The 19,026-nt window shown below is 44.2% G+C and overlaps 1 non-coding gene across 1 annotated transcript; it reads left to right on the top strand.

The window, feature by feature from the left end:
- The first annotated feature begins 7,991 nt into the window (after positions 1–7,991).
- LOC119924896 lies at positions 7,992–8,129 on the top strand. Its single transcript, XR_005449575.1, has one exon. It is a non-coding gene; the product is annotated as a small nucleolar RNA SNORA7 (small nucleolar RNA).
- The last annotated feature ends 10,897 nt before the right edge of the window (positions 8,130–19,026 follow it).

The following is a 19,026-nucleotide window of genomic DNA, read 5'->3' as shown; positions in this document are numbered from 1 at the left end:
CTGTGTGACTTTGGGCAAGTCAGTTAACTTTTCTGTGCCTCAGTTCCCTCATCTGTAAAATGAGGCTTAAAACTGTGAGCCCCCTGTGGGACAACCTGATCACCTTGTAACTTCCCCGGTGCTTAGAACAGTGCTTTGTACATAGTAAGCACTTAATAAATGCCATTATTATTACTATTACTGTTAATAAATACTGCTGTTTGTGTTGGGTGAAACCTACCTGCCTTACTAACACAGGAGTTTTGTCAACCAGATCTTCCTAAATCTCAGACTAGACTTTCCCAGAAATATGTTTGTCCACAAGAGCTCCTCGGTGAGGTCTGCAAATCAGATGTAGAATTATCTCATTTGATTTTCACCTTCTCTCGCTACCCATCAAAGCTCTGGAGTGCAAAACAAGCAAACAAGCAATAAATGGCCCCCAGCCAGCCTCGGAAAGAAGGAGGTTAATAGAGAAGGAGCTGCAGAGTGGATAAAGTGAAGGCCTGGAGCCAGAAGGGCCTGAATTAATCCCTCCTCCACCACTTGTCTGCCGTGGGACCTTAGGCAAGTCACTTCACTTCTCTGGGCCTCAGTTACCTCATCTCTTAAATGGGGGAATGAGACTGTGAGCCCATATGGGACAGGACTGTGTCCATCCTGATTAGTTTGTATCTACCCCAGAGCTTAGTACAGTGCCACACGAATACCGTGAAAGGAAAAAAAAATGATAGGAAGACAAAAACCTGCACACTAGGGAGCCAGCCACTGCTGAATCAGCAAGAACTGCATTACTAAAAGCCAAATGAAGGAGTAACAGAGACAAGAACTGTGCATCAGTAAAGGCCAAACAAACCAAAGAATGGAGAGCAGGATCTCCGTTATTAATGCTATTTATTGAGCACTAATTATATGCAGAATAATAATAATACTAATGATAATATTTGTTAAGTGCTTACTATGTGCAAAGCACTGTTCTAAGCACTGGGGGGATACAACGTGATCAGTTATCCCACGTAGGGCTCACAGTCTTAATCCCCATTTTACAGATGAGGTCACTGAGGCTCAGAGAATTTAAGTGACTTGCCCAAGGTCACACAGCAGACATGTGGCAAAGCTGGGATTTGAACCCATGTCCTCTGACTCCCAAGCCCGTGCTCTTTCCACTGAGCCACGCTGCAGAACACCGTACTGAGGGCACTGTGTCCACTACCATGGAGTTGGCAGACACGTTCCCTGCCCATAACAATCTTGTCTTCCTGTTGGGAAACAGGAATGGAATTCCAATGAAGAAATTCATCTGGGGTATGTAGGAGGTAGTGAAAAAAAAACAAACACCACAAACACAATCAATCCGTCAATCATACTTATTGAGTGTTTACTGTGTGCAGAGTATGGTACTAAGCACTTGGGACAGTACAGAGCTGGTAGATATATTCTCCATCCACAGTGAGCTTACAGTGTAGGGAGGAAGACATACATTAATGTAAATAAATATGGATATGCACATAACATAGATACAGAACTAAGGGAAATCAGTGGATCCATTGTATGATGAAATAGCCCTGAGGGTCACAAAGGGTGGTAGGCTAAAGATGAAGCAGCACCTTGAGCTGTTACAGACCGGAGTTACAACTAAGAGTCGATCAATCAATCAATCAATCATATTTATTGAGCGCTTACTGTGTGCAGAGCACTGTACTAAGCGCTTGGGAAGTACAAGTTGGCAACATATAGAGACGGTCCCTACCCAACAGTGGGCTCACAGTCTAGAAGGGGAAGACAGAGAACAAAACAAAACATATTAACAAAATAAAATAAATAGAATAGATATGTACAAGTAAAATAAATAAATAAATAGAGCAATAAATACGTACAAACATATATACCTATATACAGGTGCTGTGGGGTAGGGAAGGAGGTAAGAAGTGGTCCACTATGTTGTTCTGTACTGCTTCAGTGCCAGGCACTGTACTATGTACTGGGATGGGAATAAGCAAATTGGGTTGGACACAGTCCTTGTCCCACATGGGGCTCACAGTCTTAATTACCATTTTATAGAAGTGGTTACTAAGGCACAGAGAAGTTAAATGATTCACCCAAGGTCTCACAGCAGCCTCATTAGAAGCCTAGTTCCTATTCTGGTCACCACAACTTAATCAGGATTTGGAAAAATTGGACAGGGGGAAGAGATGAGATCTTAAAATGATCTAGTGATTGAAAAATTGGCGGTATGAGGAAGGGAATTGGGGAACAGAAGGATGAAGGGAGATGGAATAACTACTTTAGGGAACTTGAAGGATTTGCCAGAAAGGAAGGTAGCTGACCAAGCAATCAATCAGTTGCATTTATTGAATGCTTCCTGTGTGCAGAGCAGGGTGCTATGAACTTGGGAGGGTACAATATAACAGGTTTGGTAGATATGATCACTACCCACCTTGAGCTTACAGTCTAAAGGGCCACCAGTTCTCTGTAGTCACTTCACTTCTCTGTGCCTCAGGTGCCTCATCCATAAAATGGGGATTGAGACTGTGAGCCCCATGTAGAACAGGGACAGTGTCTGACCTGATTCGCTTGTATCTCCCCCAGTGCTTAGTACAGTGCCTGGCACATAGTAAGCACTTAACAAATATCACAATTATCATTATTATAGTCACTGAGGGCAGAACAAGGAAAACAGGCAGAAATTAAAGTAGAAGAGATTTGGCTTCTTAATATTTCTTCATTGATTTTGATCATCTTCCAGACAAGGATCATCCAGTCAGTCAATGGGATTTATTGAGCTCTTTCTTTATGCACAGCACTGTACTAAGTGCTTGAGAGAAGACAATGGAGTTAGTAGGCATGACCTCTGCCCTCAAGGAGCTTACAATCTAATAGAGGAGACAGACGTTAAAAGAAATTCCAGTTAAAAGGGTCAAACCAAAAGCATAATAATAATAGTGGTATTTGTTAAGCGTTTACTATGTGCCACCACACTTTACTAACTGCTAGGGTAGATGCAAGCTAATCAGGTTTGGACATAGTCCCTGTCCCACAAAGGGCTCATGGCATAAGTAGGAGGGAGAACAGTTAACCCTATTTTACAGATGAGGAAGCTGAGGCACTGAGAAGTTAAGTGATTTGCCCAAAAGTCACACAGCAGCCAAGTGGCAAAGTAAGAATTAGAATCCAGGTCCTTTGACAACCAGGCCTGCGTGCTATCTGCTTGCTTTCTACTAGGCCACATTGCTTCTGCAGGCATGTCACTCATTTGCAAGTACTATTTTAAGCCATCTACATAACATTTACTTGTCAGGAAAAACTCATAAGAGAGGTGAAGGTTGATACCCTCAATCTCTCATCCTATCCTGACTGTATTACTGCATCAGCCGCCTTTCTGATCTCCCAACCTCCTGTCTCTCCCCATTTCAGTCTATACTTCACTCTGTTGCCTGGAATATGTTTGTACAGAAATGCTCTGGGTATGTCACCCCCCTCCTCAAAGATCTCCAGGGTTTGCCTATCAACCTTCGAATCAAGCAAGAACTCCTCACTCTCGGCTTCAAGACTCTCCATCACCTCACGTCCTCCTACCTCACCTCCCTTCTCTCCTTCTATAGCCCAGCCTGCGCCCTCCACTCCTCTGCCACTAACCTCCTCACTGTGCCTCGTTCTCGCCTGTCCTGCTGTTGACCCCCGGCCCACATCCTACCGCTGGCCTGGAATGCCCTTCCTCCGCACATCCGCCAAGCTAGCTCTCTTCCTCCCTTCAAAGCCTTACTGAGAGCTCACCTCCTCCAGGAGGCCTTCCCAAACTGAGCCTCCCTTTTCTCCTCTCCTCCTCCTCCTCCCCCATCACCCGTCTCCCTCCCTCTGCCCTACTCCCTTCCCCTCCCCACAGCACTTGTATATATTTGTACATATTTATTATTCCATTTTAGTAATGATGTGTATATAGCTATAATTCTATTTATTCTGATGGTATTGACACCTGTCTACTTGTTTTGTTTTGTTGTCCATCTCACCCTTCCAGACTGTGAGCCCATTGTTGGGTAGGGACCATCTCTATGTTTCCAATTTGTACTTTCCAAGTGCTTAGTACAGTGCTCTGCACACAGTAAGCGCTCAATAAATAGGACTGACTGAATGAATGAATACCTGTGCCTTCTCTTTTGCCCCATCCCTAATCTAGATTTTCAGGGACCGAAGTATGAGAAAGGAGAAGTCACTGGTGGATAAAGATAAAACCGGGGAATATGTAGTCAATATTGAGTCACCACAAATAGTGATGTTTTAGAGATCTGAAATGATTTCTGTTTTGTCATCAAAGCATAAAATGATTCAATATATTAAAGGTCAATGGAGTAAGAAAGGCAGTGCATTAAATTTCATGCTTCTCTTCACAGTCTTTCATATTACACTTCTCCTATGGGCTCTCAAAACTCTTACAGATCCCCATGTTTCTTTCAAAATCTGGAGACTCCTCTACTTTACTGATTTGATTATCTCCCACTCAGATTCTCCAAAACAGGTTTTTGCAACAGGAGAATTACCTCACTGGTTACAAAAGCTGTAATGACAAAATGCTCATAAGTACCCGTCATTTGTGCCCTAACCTGAAAATTGTGTTTCTTAAGCGACCTCCCATTAGGGGAAAATGATGTGATGGGAGCTATTGATTCCCTGTGAATTAATGTTCTATGGGCTGGGCTTTCAAAAGGTGAAAAGAGTTGGGTCCAGGGATCAGATAAAGGGGTTTCTTTCAAGAACAGGTGAGAGAGGTTTACCTGTGAGGCAACTGGGAGGGAGAAGAGTTGAGGGTGTTGGGAGAACATTGAGAAGAAAAAGTGGGCAATGGGATCAAACAAATAATAATAATTGTGATTGTTAAGTGTTTACAGTGTGCCAAGCACTATACTAAGTGCTGGGGTATACTAAGTGGGGCAGTTGGCTAATCAGGTCCCACATCGGGCTCACATTCTAAGTAAGAGGTAGCACAGATACGAGTCTCCCATTTTTCAGATGAGAGAACTGAGGCACGGAGAAGTTAAGTGGCTTGCTGAGGGCCCTGCAGCAGGTGACAGAGCTGGGATAGAACCCAGGTCCTCTGATGCCAAGGCCCAGGCTCTTTCCACTAGGCTATGCTGCTTCCCTGCTGTCCATACATTTGAGGGCTTTTTTACAGATGAACTAGATGGATAGGAGTAATTAGTAGTAGTATTTACCACATTTATTGAGTGTCCACTTATTGCACTGCACTGTACTAAGTGCTTAGGAAGTACATGGCTTAGTGGAAAGAGCCCGGGCTTGGGAGTCAGGGGTCGTGGGTTCTTATCCCAGCTCTGCCATTTGTCAGCTGTGTGACTTTGGGCAAGTCACGTAACTTCTCTGTGTCTCAGTTCACTCATCTGTAAAATGGGGATTAAGACTGTGAGCCCTATGTGGGACAACCTGATTACCTCGTATCTACCCCAGTGCTTAGAACAGTGCTTGGCACATAGTAAGCACTTAACAAATACCATCATCATTATTATTATTATTACAGGATAACGAAGTGGTACATTCTCTGCCTACAGAGAGCTTACACTCTAAATGGGAGAAATGAGCATACAAAACTATTTTTAATTGAAGTGAGAAAAATACATACATTAAGCAGATATATATGTATGTATACATAAATGAGTGTATACTATTATTATATTTGTTAAGCACTTTGTTTCAAGCACTGGTCTAAGTACTGGGATAGATATAAGTTAATTAGGTCGAACACAATCCCTGTCCTAAGTGGGGCTTAGAGTCTAAGCAGGGGAGAGCAGGCATTGAATCTCCATTTTATAGATGAGGAAACTGAGGCACAGAGAAGTTAAGTGACTTGCCCAAGGTCACTCAGTAAACAAATGAAGTGAGAAGTGGTATGTCCTAAGGGATAGAGCACGGGCCTGGGAATCAGAAGGACCTGGGTTCTAAGCCCAGCTCTTTCACTTGTCTGCTGTGGGACCTTGGAGAAGTCACTTTACTTCTCTGTGCCTTCGTTACCTCATCTGTAAAATAGAGATTAAGACTGTGAGACTCAGGTGGGACACAGACTGTATCCTATCTGGTTACCTTGTATCTACCCCAGCGCTTAGAACAGTGGCTGGCCTATAGTAAGCACTTAAATACCATCAAAAAAATGGCCAGAGCTAAGATTAGGTCCCAGGTCCTCTGACTCTTTGGACCGTCTCTTTCCACCAGGCCAACCTGCTTCCCATTGATTGATTTATATATATATGTACATAGTTTCTGTTGTATTTGAAGGAGATCAATGGTCAAATTTACCTACCGGTTTATGTATATATGTTTGTACAGATTTATTACTCTATTTATTTTACTTGTACATATTTACTATTCTATTTATTTTGGTAATGATGTGCATTTAGCTTTAATTCTATTTGTTCTGACATCTTGAAACCTGTCCACTTGTTTCGTTTTGTTGTCTGTCTCCCCCTCTAGACTGTGAGCCCATTGTTGGGTAGGGACCATCTCTATATGTTACCAACTTGTACTTCCCAAGTGCTTAGTACAGTGCTCTGCACACAGCAAATGCTCAATAAATACAATTGAATGAATGAATGTGCACATAGAACCAGTTCGCTCTTGTGCGTTTGCATGTTTGACAACTGTATTTTATGCACACAAAGGCTGCCCCTTGAGTGCTGCCATGTTTGACGTTTGAAATGCCTGGAACCATAATAATAAGAAGAAGAATTATGGTACTTGTTAAGCACTTACTATGTGCCAAGCACTGTTCTAAATACTGGGGTAGGAACAAGTTAATCAGGTTGGACACAGTCCCTGTCCCACATGGAGCTCAAGCTCTTCATCCCAATTTTACAGATGAGGTCACTGAGGCCCAGAGAAATGAAGCGACTTGCCCAAGGTCACACAGCAGACATGTGACAGAGCCAGGATAAGAATTCAGGTCCTTCTGACTCTCAGGCCAGTGCTCTGTCAATCAATCAATCAATCGATGGCATTTATTGAGTGCTTCCTACATGCATAACACTGTCCAATAAGCCGCGCTGCTTCTCTATCTTGTGAAGTTTCTGCTCCAATAGAGCCAGTCTTTTCTTGATTATAGCCACCATGCTGATGGATATACAGCAATTGACTCTTACTTTCCAACTGAGATGCAGCACTGAGTGAGGGTTTGTTTTACTGTGTCTGTAAAACAACCAATCTGAGGGGTCATTGGATGATAGATCCATAAAGGGTCATCAGAGGGGATGTTAGAGGTGTTAGGTATATGTTAGATGTACATTAGGTTTCTTCTATAACTACTTGGTTGGCCTTCTAGCCAACCACATGACTGCAGAATGGACCCTTGGTATGACCTAGTAATAGTGATGTTTATCAGCTTTTTTGTAAGATATTCGTAAGGCACTTACTATCTGTCAAACACTATTCTAAGAGTTGGGGTAGGTACAAGTTAATTAGGTCGGACACAGTCCCTATCCCACACCGGGCTCTAAGTAGAAGGGAGAAACAGGTTCTTAAACCTCAGTTTACAGTTGAGAAAACAGAGGCACAGAGAAGTGAAGTGACTTGCCCAAGGTCACACAGTGAGCAGTTGGCAGAGCCAGGATTAGAACCTAGGTCATCCAATGCCCAGACCAATGCTCTTCCCTCTTGGTCACATTGCTTGTCATTCCATTCTGTTGGGAGAATAAAGAATCCTGGTGGCTCTCTGAGGGAGTCAAAGGCCACCAATAGGGATCATGAGAGATTGCATCCATGAGAGAGGGTTAAATATGACCGGGCCAGTGTTCTGTATGAGATGTGGACAAAAGTTTTAACAGTACACATGTGAGAGAGGAGGAACCAGTCAGCCAGAGTGATCCAGGGCTGGGTGTTGGTGGGGTGAGAGTGACAGGGAGACAAGGATACCAGGGAGTCAAAATCTAAGGAAGAGGGTGATGTTGAGCATTTGGAAGGCTAGTGAGTCCAGATGGGGAAGATGGTTTGGAATTTGGGATAGGTAGAGAGGATTAAGTCTCTCAGGGTCGCACCTGGAGAGTTTTCAGTACTCTACCAGTCTCGGCTATGGGAGGGAGAGTCAAACAGAGGCCTACCCATTCCATTCCTAGCTTGGGTGGTGGCTAGCGAGTGGAAGGCAATCTACCACAAGTCAAAACTCACCCATGCTGGGCAGCAGCGGCACGGGAGAGAATCAAGGGTGGAGACTTCAGTTTACTGCATGGAAGCTGGCAATGGCAAACCACTTCCGTATTTTGACCAAGAAAACTCTATGAACAAACTATGAGATTGATTGCAGATGGAGGGCAGGGAGTTCTGGGAGAGATGTGTCCTTGGTGTCGCTATGGGTCAGAAATGACTCAACAGCATAAGACAAGACAAGAAAGGATTAAGAGAGGCCATTTTGGCGGAGTTGGGGTCGTGGATTTGATGTTTAGTTTGGGCATTTCTATTTTTAACAAATTGACACACTAATTAAAGGACTCAGTTTCGAGGGAGGCCATTTTGGAGACGAGGATGTGGGTTTGATGTTCAGGTTTGGATTCCTAGTTTTAACAAATCTACACACTGATTAAAGGTACTCTCAGAGTCAGTGGAGGCGATTTTGGAGGAGATGAGGACATCGGTTTGATGTTTAAGGTTGGGATTTCTATTTTTAACAGATTTACACACTGAGGGGCATTCCACATACCTGTTAATTAACTGCTCTCATGATACGGAAAATGGAAAATGCAGTGTGTGCGTGTCAAATGCAGAAAGTGCTGCGGTTACAGCTGAGAAGTTTAGAACCTGTGGGAGATTGTGCATTAAAATTTGCAATGCAGATTTTCCTTGATTCTCTATTGGATTTCACTGAGTCTGTATTTTCCTCATTGCAGAGAAATAACCCCTTTTCATGTTTTTTTTCCAATACAAGTACTAAGAGCGGTTGACTTTTTCATACAGTTTTCTACATATCTCCTATATAGGTCTCACAATGACCAATTGCTCACCCCTATTTGCCTTATGAATGATCACTGTCTGGGAAGAGGTTTAGGCTAGAGGAAGCAGCACGGACCTGGATCTGTCTCCTGCCTGCTCTGTGGCCTTGGGAGAATCACTTAACTTCCCTGTGCCTCAATTTCCTCAACAGTAAGACAGGGATCCAATACCTGTTCTTCCTCCTACTTAGACTGGGAACAGCAAATAGGATCTGATTCTTTTGATTCTGCCCCAACATTTAGTAGAGTAGGCACTTAACACATGCCATCATTATTACTATCATTATTATCGTTATTATCATCATTATCATTAAAGGGGAGTAGAGGATATGGAGAGGATTATGCAACACAAGTTTGATGGAAACAAAGGCCTGCATCTCCACCCCACTATCTAAATTACTAGCCAATAAACTGTCCCCTGTTTGCCTGTGGAAATGTAGGTGGGGAGGCGGGGGAATTCGTTCATTCAATCGTATTTATTGAGTGCTTACTGTATGCAAAGCACTGTACTAAGCGCTTAATGTACTCGATCATCTATAAATCAGATTTAGGATTGAGGGGTGAGGGAAAGGGCAAGATGAGAAGGTCGTCCATGTCCTGCCTCTGGTCTGGAACACTCTCCCTCCTCATATCCAATGGACATTTACTTTCCCCACCTTCAAAGCCTTACCGAAGGCAAATCTCCTCCAAGGGGCCATCCTGACTAAGCCCTCTTTTCTCTTTTTCCACGCCTATCTATGCCACCCTGACTTGTTCCCTTTACTCATCCCCCATCCCAGCCCCACGGCACTTATGTCCTCCTTATTTAGAGAAGCAGGATGACCTAGAGGAAAGGGCATGGGCTGGGAGTCTGAGGAGCAGGGTTCTACTCCTGGCTCTGCCACATTTCCTGTGTGTCCCTGGGCAAGTCACTTAACTTCTCTGGGCCTCAATTACCTCATCTGAAAAATAAGGATTAAGACTGTGAGCCCCACGTGGGAAAGGGACTGTGTCCAACCTGATGTCTGTTTATTTGTATTGATGTCCGTCTCCCCGACCCCTAGACTGTGAGCTTGTTGTGGGCAGGGATTATCAGTCTTTATTGTTGTATTGAACTTTCCCAAGTGTTTAGTAAAGTGCCCTGTAAGTGCTTAATAAATACGATTCAATGAATGAATGATAACCTAGTATCTCCCTCAGTGCTTAGAACAGTGCTTGACACATAGTAACTGCTTAACGAATACCACAATTATTACTATTATTATTATCAAATTGAAGCAGTGACCCACCCAATGGAAATCAGCCGTTTTAGCAAGGAGTAGGGCCATACTAACAACTGTCCCAAGTTTACTGCTCTCAACAGATCCTAGTATCACCATCCAAACGGGCTGTGGACAGCCTGACAGCACCCCCATAGGTAAGAGACAAGGAGAAATTTCAAAATCACTGACCTGATTGATTTAATCCTTTCAGGCTTTGGAGTGAGATTTCTAAACCTCGGACACACTGGGAAAGCACTGTAAAATATGGGTACCTATTCTAATTTAAATCCCTACAGACCTCTAGGGAATCAGATGATTATAAATAAATATATGACAAAAGATGGGCTAGGTTATTCAATGGGCAACAGCTAGCATTCTTTTATGCTTCACTATGGGCTTCTTTTCATTGTCTGGAATTAGTCATTTGCTAGTATTTGTTGAGTGATTACTCCATGAGAAGCACTGTACAAGGCACTGTGACGTAGTGGAGTAGCATTGTCTAGTAAATAGAGCAGGAGCCTGGGAGTCAGAAGAACCTGGATTCTAATACTGGCTCTGGCACTTGTGTGCTGTGTGACCTTGGACAAGTCACTACATATCTCTGGGCCTCCATTATCTCATCTGTAAAATGGCGATTAAGCCCGGGATCACTGCCACTGTCCACCTCCTTCGCTCTTATGCTTGAGCTGCTGAACGCTGCTGGCAAAAGTTTAAACACCATGCTAACCTCATTCACTTCAAGTTTTTCCTTTCCTGCTTTAACTCTGCCCTCTCCTCTGCCAGACAAAATTATTTCTCCTCCCTTATTGACATCCATTCCCATCATTCCCATCAGCTCTTCCATACATTTAACTCCCTTCTCAGGCCCCTGTTCCTCCCCCTCCTCCTTCCCTCACCCACAATGATCTGGCCTCTTACTTCATTAATAAAATTAAGTCCATCAGGTCTGAGCTCCCCAAAGTTACTCCCCCCTCTTCTACAACCCCTCCAGCTCTCAAACCTCTCCGCTACTCTCCCATCCTTCCCAGTAATATCCTCAGATGAGATCTCCTCCCTTCTCTCAAGTGCTACTCCAGCCACCTGTGCTTCTGACCCCATTCCCTCTCATTTTATGAAATCTCTCGCTCCGTCCCTTCTCCCCTCCTTAACTTCCATCTTCAACCGCTCACTCTCCACTGGTTCCTTCCCCTCTGCCTTCAAACATGCCCATGTCTCTCCCATCCTAAAAAAAACCCTCTCTTGACCCCACCTCACCTTCTAGTTATCGCCCATCTCCCTCCTACCATTCCTTTCCAAACTCCTTGAATGAGTTGTCTACACGTGCTGCCTCGAATTTCTCAACACCAACTCTCTCCTCAACCCCCTCCAATATGGCTTCTGTCCCCTACATTCCACGGAAACTGCCCTCTCAAAGGTCACCAATGACCTCCTGCTTGCCAAATCCAACGGCTCATACTCTATCCTAATCCTCCTCGACCTCTCAGCTGCCGTCGACATTGTAGACCACCCCCTTCTCCTCAACACGCTATCCGACCTTGGCTTCACAGACTCTGTCCTCTCCCGGTTCTCCTCTTATCTCTCTGGCCATTCATTCTCAGTCTCTTTTGTGGGCTCCTCCTCCCCCTCCCATCCCCTTACTGTGGGGGTTCCTCAAGGGACAGTTCTTGGTCCCCATCTGTTCTCTATCTACACTCACTCCCTTGGTGAACTCATTCGCTCCCACAGCTTCAACTATCATCTCTACGCTGATGACACCCAAATCTACATCTCTGCCCCTCCTCCCTCCCCCTCCCTCCAGGCTCGCATCTCCTCCTGCCTTCAGGACATCTCCATCTGGATGTCTGCCCGCCATCTAAAACTCAACATGTCCAAAACTGAACTCCTTATCTTCCCTCCCAAACCCTGCCCTCTCCCTGACTTTCCCATCACTGTTGATGGCACTACCATCCTTCCCATCTCACAAGCCTGCAACCCTGGTGTCATCCTCGACTCCGCTCTCTCGTTCACCCCTCACATCCAATCCATCACCAAAACCAGCCACTCTCATCTCCACAACATCGCCAAGATCTGCCCTTTCCTCTTCATCCGAACTGCTACCCTGCTCATTCAATCTCTAATCCTATTCCGACTGGATTACTGCATCAGCCTCCTCTCTGATCTCCCGTCCTCCTGTCTCTCCCCACTTCAGTCTATACTTTATGCCGCTGCCCAGATCGTCTTTGTGCAGAAACGTTTTGGGCATGTTACTCCCTTCCTCTAAAATCTCCAGTGGCTACCAATTAACCTATGCATCAGGCAGAAACTCCGCACTCTCGGTTTCAAGGCTCTCCATCACCTCACCCCCTCCTACCTCATCTCCCTTCTCTCCTTCTACAGCTCAGTACGCAACCTCTGCTCCTCTGCCACTAACCTCCTCACTGTGCCTCTTTCTCACCTGTCCCACCAATGAACCCCGGCCCATGTCCTCCCCCTGGCCTGGAAAGCCCTCCTTCTGCACATCCGCCAAGCTAGCTCTCTTCCTCCCTTCAAAGCCCTACTGAGAGCTCAACTCCCCCAGGAGGCCTTCCCAGACTGAGCCCCCTCCTTCCTCTCCCTGTCACCCCCTCCCCATTCCCCTGCCTTACCTCCTTCCCCTCCCCACAGCACCTGTATATATGTATGTATGTTTGTACATATTTATTGCTCTATTTATTTATTTATTTATTTTACTAGTACATATTTATTCTATTTATTTTATTTTGTTAATATGCTTTGTTTTGTTGTCTATCTCCCGCTTCTAGACTGTGAGCCCGTTGTTGGGTAGGGACCATCTCTATATGTTGTCCACTTGTACTTCCCAAGCTCTTAGTACAGTGCTCTGCACACAGTAAGTGCTCAATAAATACGATTGAATGAATGAATGAATGAATGACTGTGAGTCCCATGTGGGACAGGGACTAAGTCCAACCTGGTTATAGTGTATCTACCCCGGCACTTAGTACAGTGTGCCTGGCACATACTAAGTGCTTAACAAATGCCACTATTATTATTATTGAACTTGGAAGCATACAATAAGGGAAACACACATGATCCTACTCAAGGATCTTACATTCTAGCCAAGGAGTTAATGCTTGACGCTAAAGCTAGGCACCCAAAATTTCCATAAAGATATCCTTCTGGCCTTTAGCAGAATGATTTGTTTGATGGAAGAGCATAGGCAAATAGGAGGCAGGATGAGATTTCCAAAGGTTTTTGACAGTCAGAAATATAAAGTCAGCAACACGTGAGCTGATGAGGAAAAAGAAAAATCTCAGAAATGGCCTGTTTTCCCCAAACCCATCATTCCCATTTAAAAAGTTTCCTCAACCTTGCCCCTGTCCGGAGTCTACCCAGTTCTCCCACTTTCACATCATTTAGCATTTCTCTGATCACGTGTAGACCCTTCAAAGTTAGCATTGATTAATAAGGTCTATCTGCATCAGGAAATAGTTTCTCAGATCCCAGAATCATTTTTAATCTTATAAATAATTGCTCTTTTTATTGAGACATGCACTTTTTAATCATCTGTGACAAACTATGAAACTTGCAGTGTCAGCCCTTGAAATGGGAGATGGGTTTTTTCTTATCTAAAGAATGTCTGGGCAGACTAAGGATTCTGAGAGAGCAGTGAGAATCAGCCAAGTCAACCGTCACCAAGTGGAGAATGTGTGTGCCCAGTACAATCCGACTCCAGCTGAAATTATTTTCCAAGTGAAAATATTTTAAAAAAATTTAGACACTTTGGCCTGTACAGTACTTTTCACCGGTGCTGTCCAATCTAGAATCACCCAAATGTTGGAAGAATGGTGCTTAGGAAGGTTTTCCTCAGTACTTATTTCACAGACCCGACGCAGTGCCACACACCAAATTCTCTTAAACCATCCATTCATTCAATAATATTCATTGAGTATCTATTGGGTGTCAAACCTTTATTTCTTTTAATGGTATTCATTAAGTGGATGCTATGTGTCAAGCACTGTTCTAAGCACCGGGGTAGATACAAGTTTATCAGGTTGGACACAGTCCCTGTCCCACATGGGGCTCACCAGTCTAAGAACTATGGCATAGGATTGAATCCAAAATTAATAGTTGAGGAAACAGAGGCACATAGAAGATGAGTTGACTGAAATCACACAACACTGTGACAAACTCCTACCCTTGAGTTTAATTATAATAATAATTGTTGTATTTGTTAAGGGCTTACTCTATGTCAAACACTGATCTAAGTGCTGAGATAAATAGAAGATATTCAGGACCCACATGGGGCTCATAGTCTAAGTAGGGGAAGCAGCATGGCCTAATGTTTGGGAGTTAGAAGGACCTGGGTTCTAATCCTGGTTCTGCCACTTGCCTGCTGTGTAACCTTGGACAGATCACTTCACTTCTCCATGACTCAATTACCTGACCTGTAAAATGGGGATTAAGACTGTGAGCCCCAGGTGGGACAGGAACCATGTCCCACCTGATTTGCTTGTATCTAACCCAGCTCTTAGAACAGTGCTTGACCCACAGTAAGCACTTAACAAATACCATCATAATTACTATTATTAGGAGGAAGAAAAGGTATTGGATCCCCATTTTGCAGATGAGAAAACTGAGGCCCAGAGAAGTTAAGTGATTTGGCCAAAGTCACACAGCCGACAAATGGCAGAGCCACGCTTAGAAATGATTCCCAGGCCCATGGTCTTTCCATCTGGCCATGCTTAGTTCACAATTTATCATCAAGAATCTGATGGCACCGTAAGATTCTGATCATCTGAGCACATGTTGATATAACGATATCAACAACAATATAATGATATGAGGGTGAACAAGGAGGTAGAACACTAAATCAAGAAGGGTAATACGTCCTTTGAAAACTGGAAATTAGTGTACAGCATCAAAATGGCATCGAGAGTCAGATCAAATGGAAGAACATTTGTAATAATAATAATGATGGCATTTATTAAGTGCTTACTATGTGCAAAGCACTGTTCTAAGTGCTGTGGGAGATACAAGGTGATCAGGCTGTCCCACGGGGGGCTCACAGTCTTAATCCTCATTTTACAGATGAGGGAACTGAGGCACAGAGAAGTTAAGTGACTTGCCCAAAGTCACACAGTTGACAAGTTGGCAGAGTTGGGATTTGAACCATTGACCTCTGACTCCAAAGCCTGTGCTCTTTCCACTGAGCCACACTGCTTCACTTCATTTCAGCAGCGTGGCTCAGTGGAAAGAGCACGGGCTTTGGAGTCAGAGGTCATGGGTTTGAATCCCGACTCTGCCCATGTCTGCTGGGTGACCTTGGGCAAGTCACTTAACTTCTCCGAGCCTCAGTTAACTCATCTGTAAAATGGGGATTAAGACTGTGAGCCCCACGTGGGACAATTTGATCACCATGTATCCCCCCCAGTGCTTAGAACAGTGCTCTGCACATAGTAAGCGCTTAACAAATGCCATCAAAAAAAAAAAAAACCTTCTTTGTAGCTCAGAGAGATGGACCCATCTCAGTTGTCACGTTCAAGTTCTAGGACTGATCCACCAAAGTCTGGATATCCTGGAGTAACTAAGTAAGTACAACCACAGAAATAAATGAATAGATAGCAAGAGGAATAACAGAAAGGATGGAGAGGAGAAGCAGTGTGGTCTAGTGGTTAGAACATGGTCATAGGAATCAGAAGGATGTGGATTCTAATCCCGCTCTACCACATGTCTGCTATGTGACCTTGAGCCTTTTCTGTGCCTCAGTTACCTTGTCTGTAAAATGGGGCTTAAGACTGGGAGCCCTGTGGGGGACAGGGACTGTGTCCAGCCTGATTAGCTTGTATCTACATAGAAAGTGCTTAACAAATGACATTTTAAAAAAAGATGGATACCAGGCTAGAACTGGTTCTCAAACCACGAGCCTATGGACTTCCCTTCCAGGCATTTTGACGTCTTGTTGCTTATCATGGTCCTTGCAGGCATTGTAGAAATCAACCATCTGGTGATAAATACCCCACACTCCTGGAGGGTCTGAAAAGCAGAGGAAGAGTGGGACTCGAATGATACACAATAAACCCTCCATACTTCAAGCGACATTCAGTTGGATCCTTGATTCGCTTCTGAAGCGTTGCTTGGAGGGGGAAAGCGTTGGAAATGACACAAATTACAAAATTCCCAAATCGCAACTTTCATGTTTCTTGTAATTCCCTGCATCCTTCAGAATGAAGAGAATCTAGCTCAGTACTCCTGGCAAGTGTGTAGAAGATGCCAACATTTGCCCTGGGCTAATTTTCCCACTAGGTCTTAAAAAGTCCTTATGCAATCGCTTTCATTCATTTTCCTTAAACCTCAGCTTGCTGTCTTGAGAGCATGCACACGCTTTGAAAAAGTTTCTGTTTCACCAGCAGACGCTCCACTCAGGTTCAGAAGCTATTTCTTTTGTCAAGCAGGTTCTATTTTTAACTCCCTCTATTGTGGGATTCAGAGAGATGCTGGAAAGAAAAGACATTTGGTCCTGAGTGCTTTGGGCACATCGTCTAGATTAGAACCTCAGAAAACAACAAAAAGCAAGTATTTTAAGCCTTTCCCACTCCATTGGACGCGATCAAAACCTGGATTTGGGAAGACACTGAAGAAGAATATCAAAGTGGCCAGAATATAAATCCAGCCAGTAACAGTATCCTCACAGATCCCACCCAGAACCCTTTGGGAGACAGGATAGAATCCCAAAATGTTTTTGTTCAAGCCGCATGAATTAGTAGAAAGGCCAGGAGCCTGAGGGCCTGGGTACTTGGATTCTAATCCTGGTTCCATCAGATGCCTGCTGGGTGTCCTTGGGCAATTCTTGACTTTTGTGCCTCAGTTTTCTCATCTAAAATGGGGATTCAATATCTGTTCTCTGACCCCATTGGACGGTGGAACAGGGACAGTCTCCAGTCTGATTGTACCAGATCTACACCAGCTTTTAGTACAGTGCTGGACGGGTATGCAGTGCTTAATAAATGCCACAATTATTATCATTAATATGTCTGGTCACTTTAAGTTCAGGGGGCTTCTTCAGCAACTGGTTTGGAGACCTGTTTGTTGGGAAATTTCCAGCGTCATTATTTTGAACTTCGGATGCATTATTCCCTCGACCCATGACATTGCTTTGCTCAGGTAAATAAACCTGAAGATGGTTTATTCCTTTTCTCTAGGTCCAGTCATGCTCCTACAAGTTCTTTGTGGGCAACTCTGTTCTATTGTACACTTATACATAATCAATCAATCCATCAGTGGCATTTATTGAATGCTTACTGCATGCAGAGCACTATACTAAGGGCTTTAGAGAGTACAGTACAACGATTCAAAATACACATTCCCCAATCACATTCCCTGGAATTTATTTTTTTCTATTAATATCAGTCTCCCCCTCTTGACTGCAAGCTCACTGTGGGCAGGGAATGTCTGATACATTGTTCAGTCAGTTAATTGTATTTATTGAGCCCTTACTGTGTGCAGAGTGCAATAGAACAATACATAGACACATTCCCTGCCCACAGCAATTTTACAGTCTCAGTCTATTGTTATACTGTACTCTCCCAAGTGCTTAGAACAGTGTTCTGCATACAGTAAGGGCTCAGTAAATACACTTTTCTGACTGATTGACCGATCACAACCAGCTTATAGTCTAGAGAGAGCCGACAGTCTAGAGGGGGATAGTGCTCTGCCCATTCATTCATTCATTCAGTCAGTCAGTCACATTTATTGAGCACTTACTGTGTGCAGAGCAGTGTACTAAGCATTTGGGAAGTACAAGTTGGCAACATATAGAGATGGTCCCTACCCAACAATGGGCTCACAGTCTAGAAGGGGGATACAGACAACAAAACAAAACATATGGACAAGCTTCCTCATCAGAACAAATAGAAGTAAATCTAGATGCACATCATTAACAAAGTAAATAGAACAGTAAATACGTACAAGTAAAATAAATAGAGTAATAAATCTGTGCAAACATATATACAGGTGCTGTGGGAAGCTGAAGGAGGTAGGGCGGGGGGATGGGGATGAGGAGAGGAAAAAGGGGGCTCAGTCTGGGAAGGCCTCTTGGAGGAGGTGAGCTCTCAGTAGGGCTTTGAAGGGAGGAAGAGAGCTAGCTTCCTCAGTAAGCCCACAGTAAGGATTCAATAAATATGAGTCACTGATTGATTGATGGATTATCCTGGAGCAATTTTGGCCCCGGGGCCCCTGGCCGATCCTACCCCTGCGCCTTCTGACTCACTCTGAGCCGCATCTGCCTCCATCATTCCCACACTACTCCTCCCGACTCACTTCTAATGCACATCTCCTCCAGCTACACGGTTTGAGAAAGAAACCCTTCTCTCTCCAGTGACATGACACCATTTCTGCGTGTTACCGGCTCTATCAGCTCCGAGCCCGGAACTGCAGGGGTGAGGGAACCTGGGGAAACACCAAAGCGAACCAGAGGAAAAGCCCGAATTCCTCTCCACTTAGGTCTTCCGGAATAAATCAAGATCTCTCGTGGTGACGATCCACCAGATAACTCTGTGCCTCTCTTCATATGGAGACAGAAGGCGGGGAAATGTGCCTAATTGATCGGCACTTAGAAATCTGGCTAGGCTGTTCTTAATTAGATTAATGGCATTTTCAGGAGCCTTTCGATCCGTTATGAGTCAGCCCTTAATTCTCCATCCAAACGACAGAGCTTGAGGGAGCCCCATATTTTCGAGAACTGGCTTTCCAGAACATCGTTCCCCTGTAGTTCCCTGGATGCATGGATCTTTGTCCTAAGCAGCCCAGAAAAAGGAGAAACCCTGATGGAATGACTCTGCCTAACTGCAGGA

This window comes from Tachyglossus aculeatus, chromosome 2 (assembly GCF_015852505.1).
Source record: "Tachyglossus aculeatus isolate mTacAcu1 chromosome 2, mTacAcu1.pri, whole genome shotgun sequence".
Lineage (NCBI taxonomy): Eukaryota > Metazoa > Chordata > Mammalia > Monotremata > Tachyglossidae > Tachyglossus > Tachyglossus aculeatus.
The sequence above is the reverse complement of the archived record's forward strand: the minus strand, read 5'-3'. Positions and strand labels throughout refer to the sequence as shown.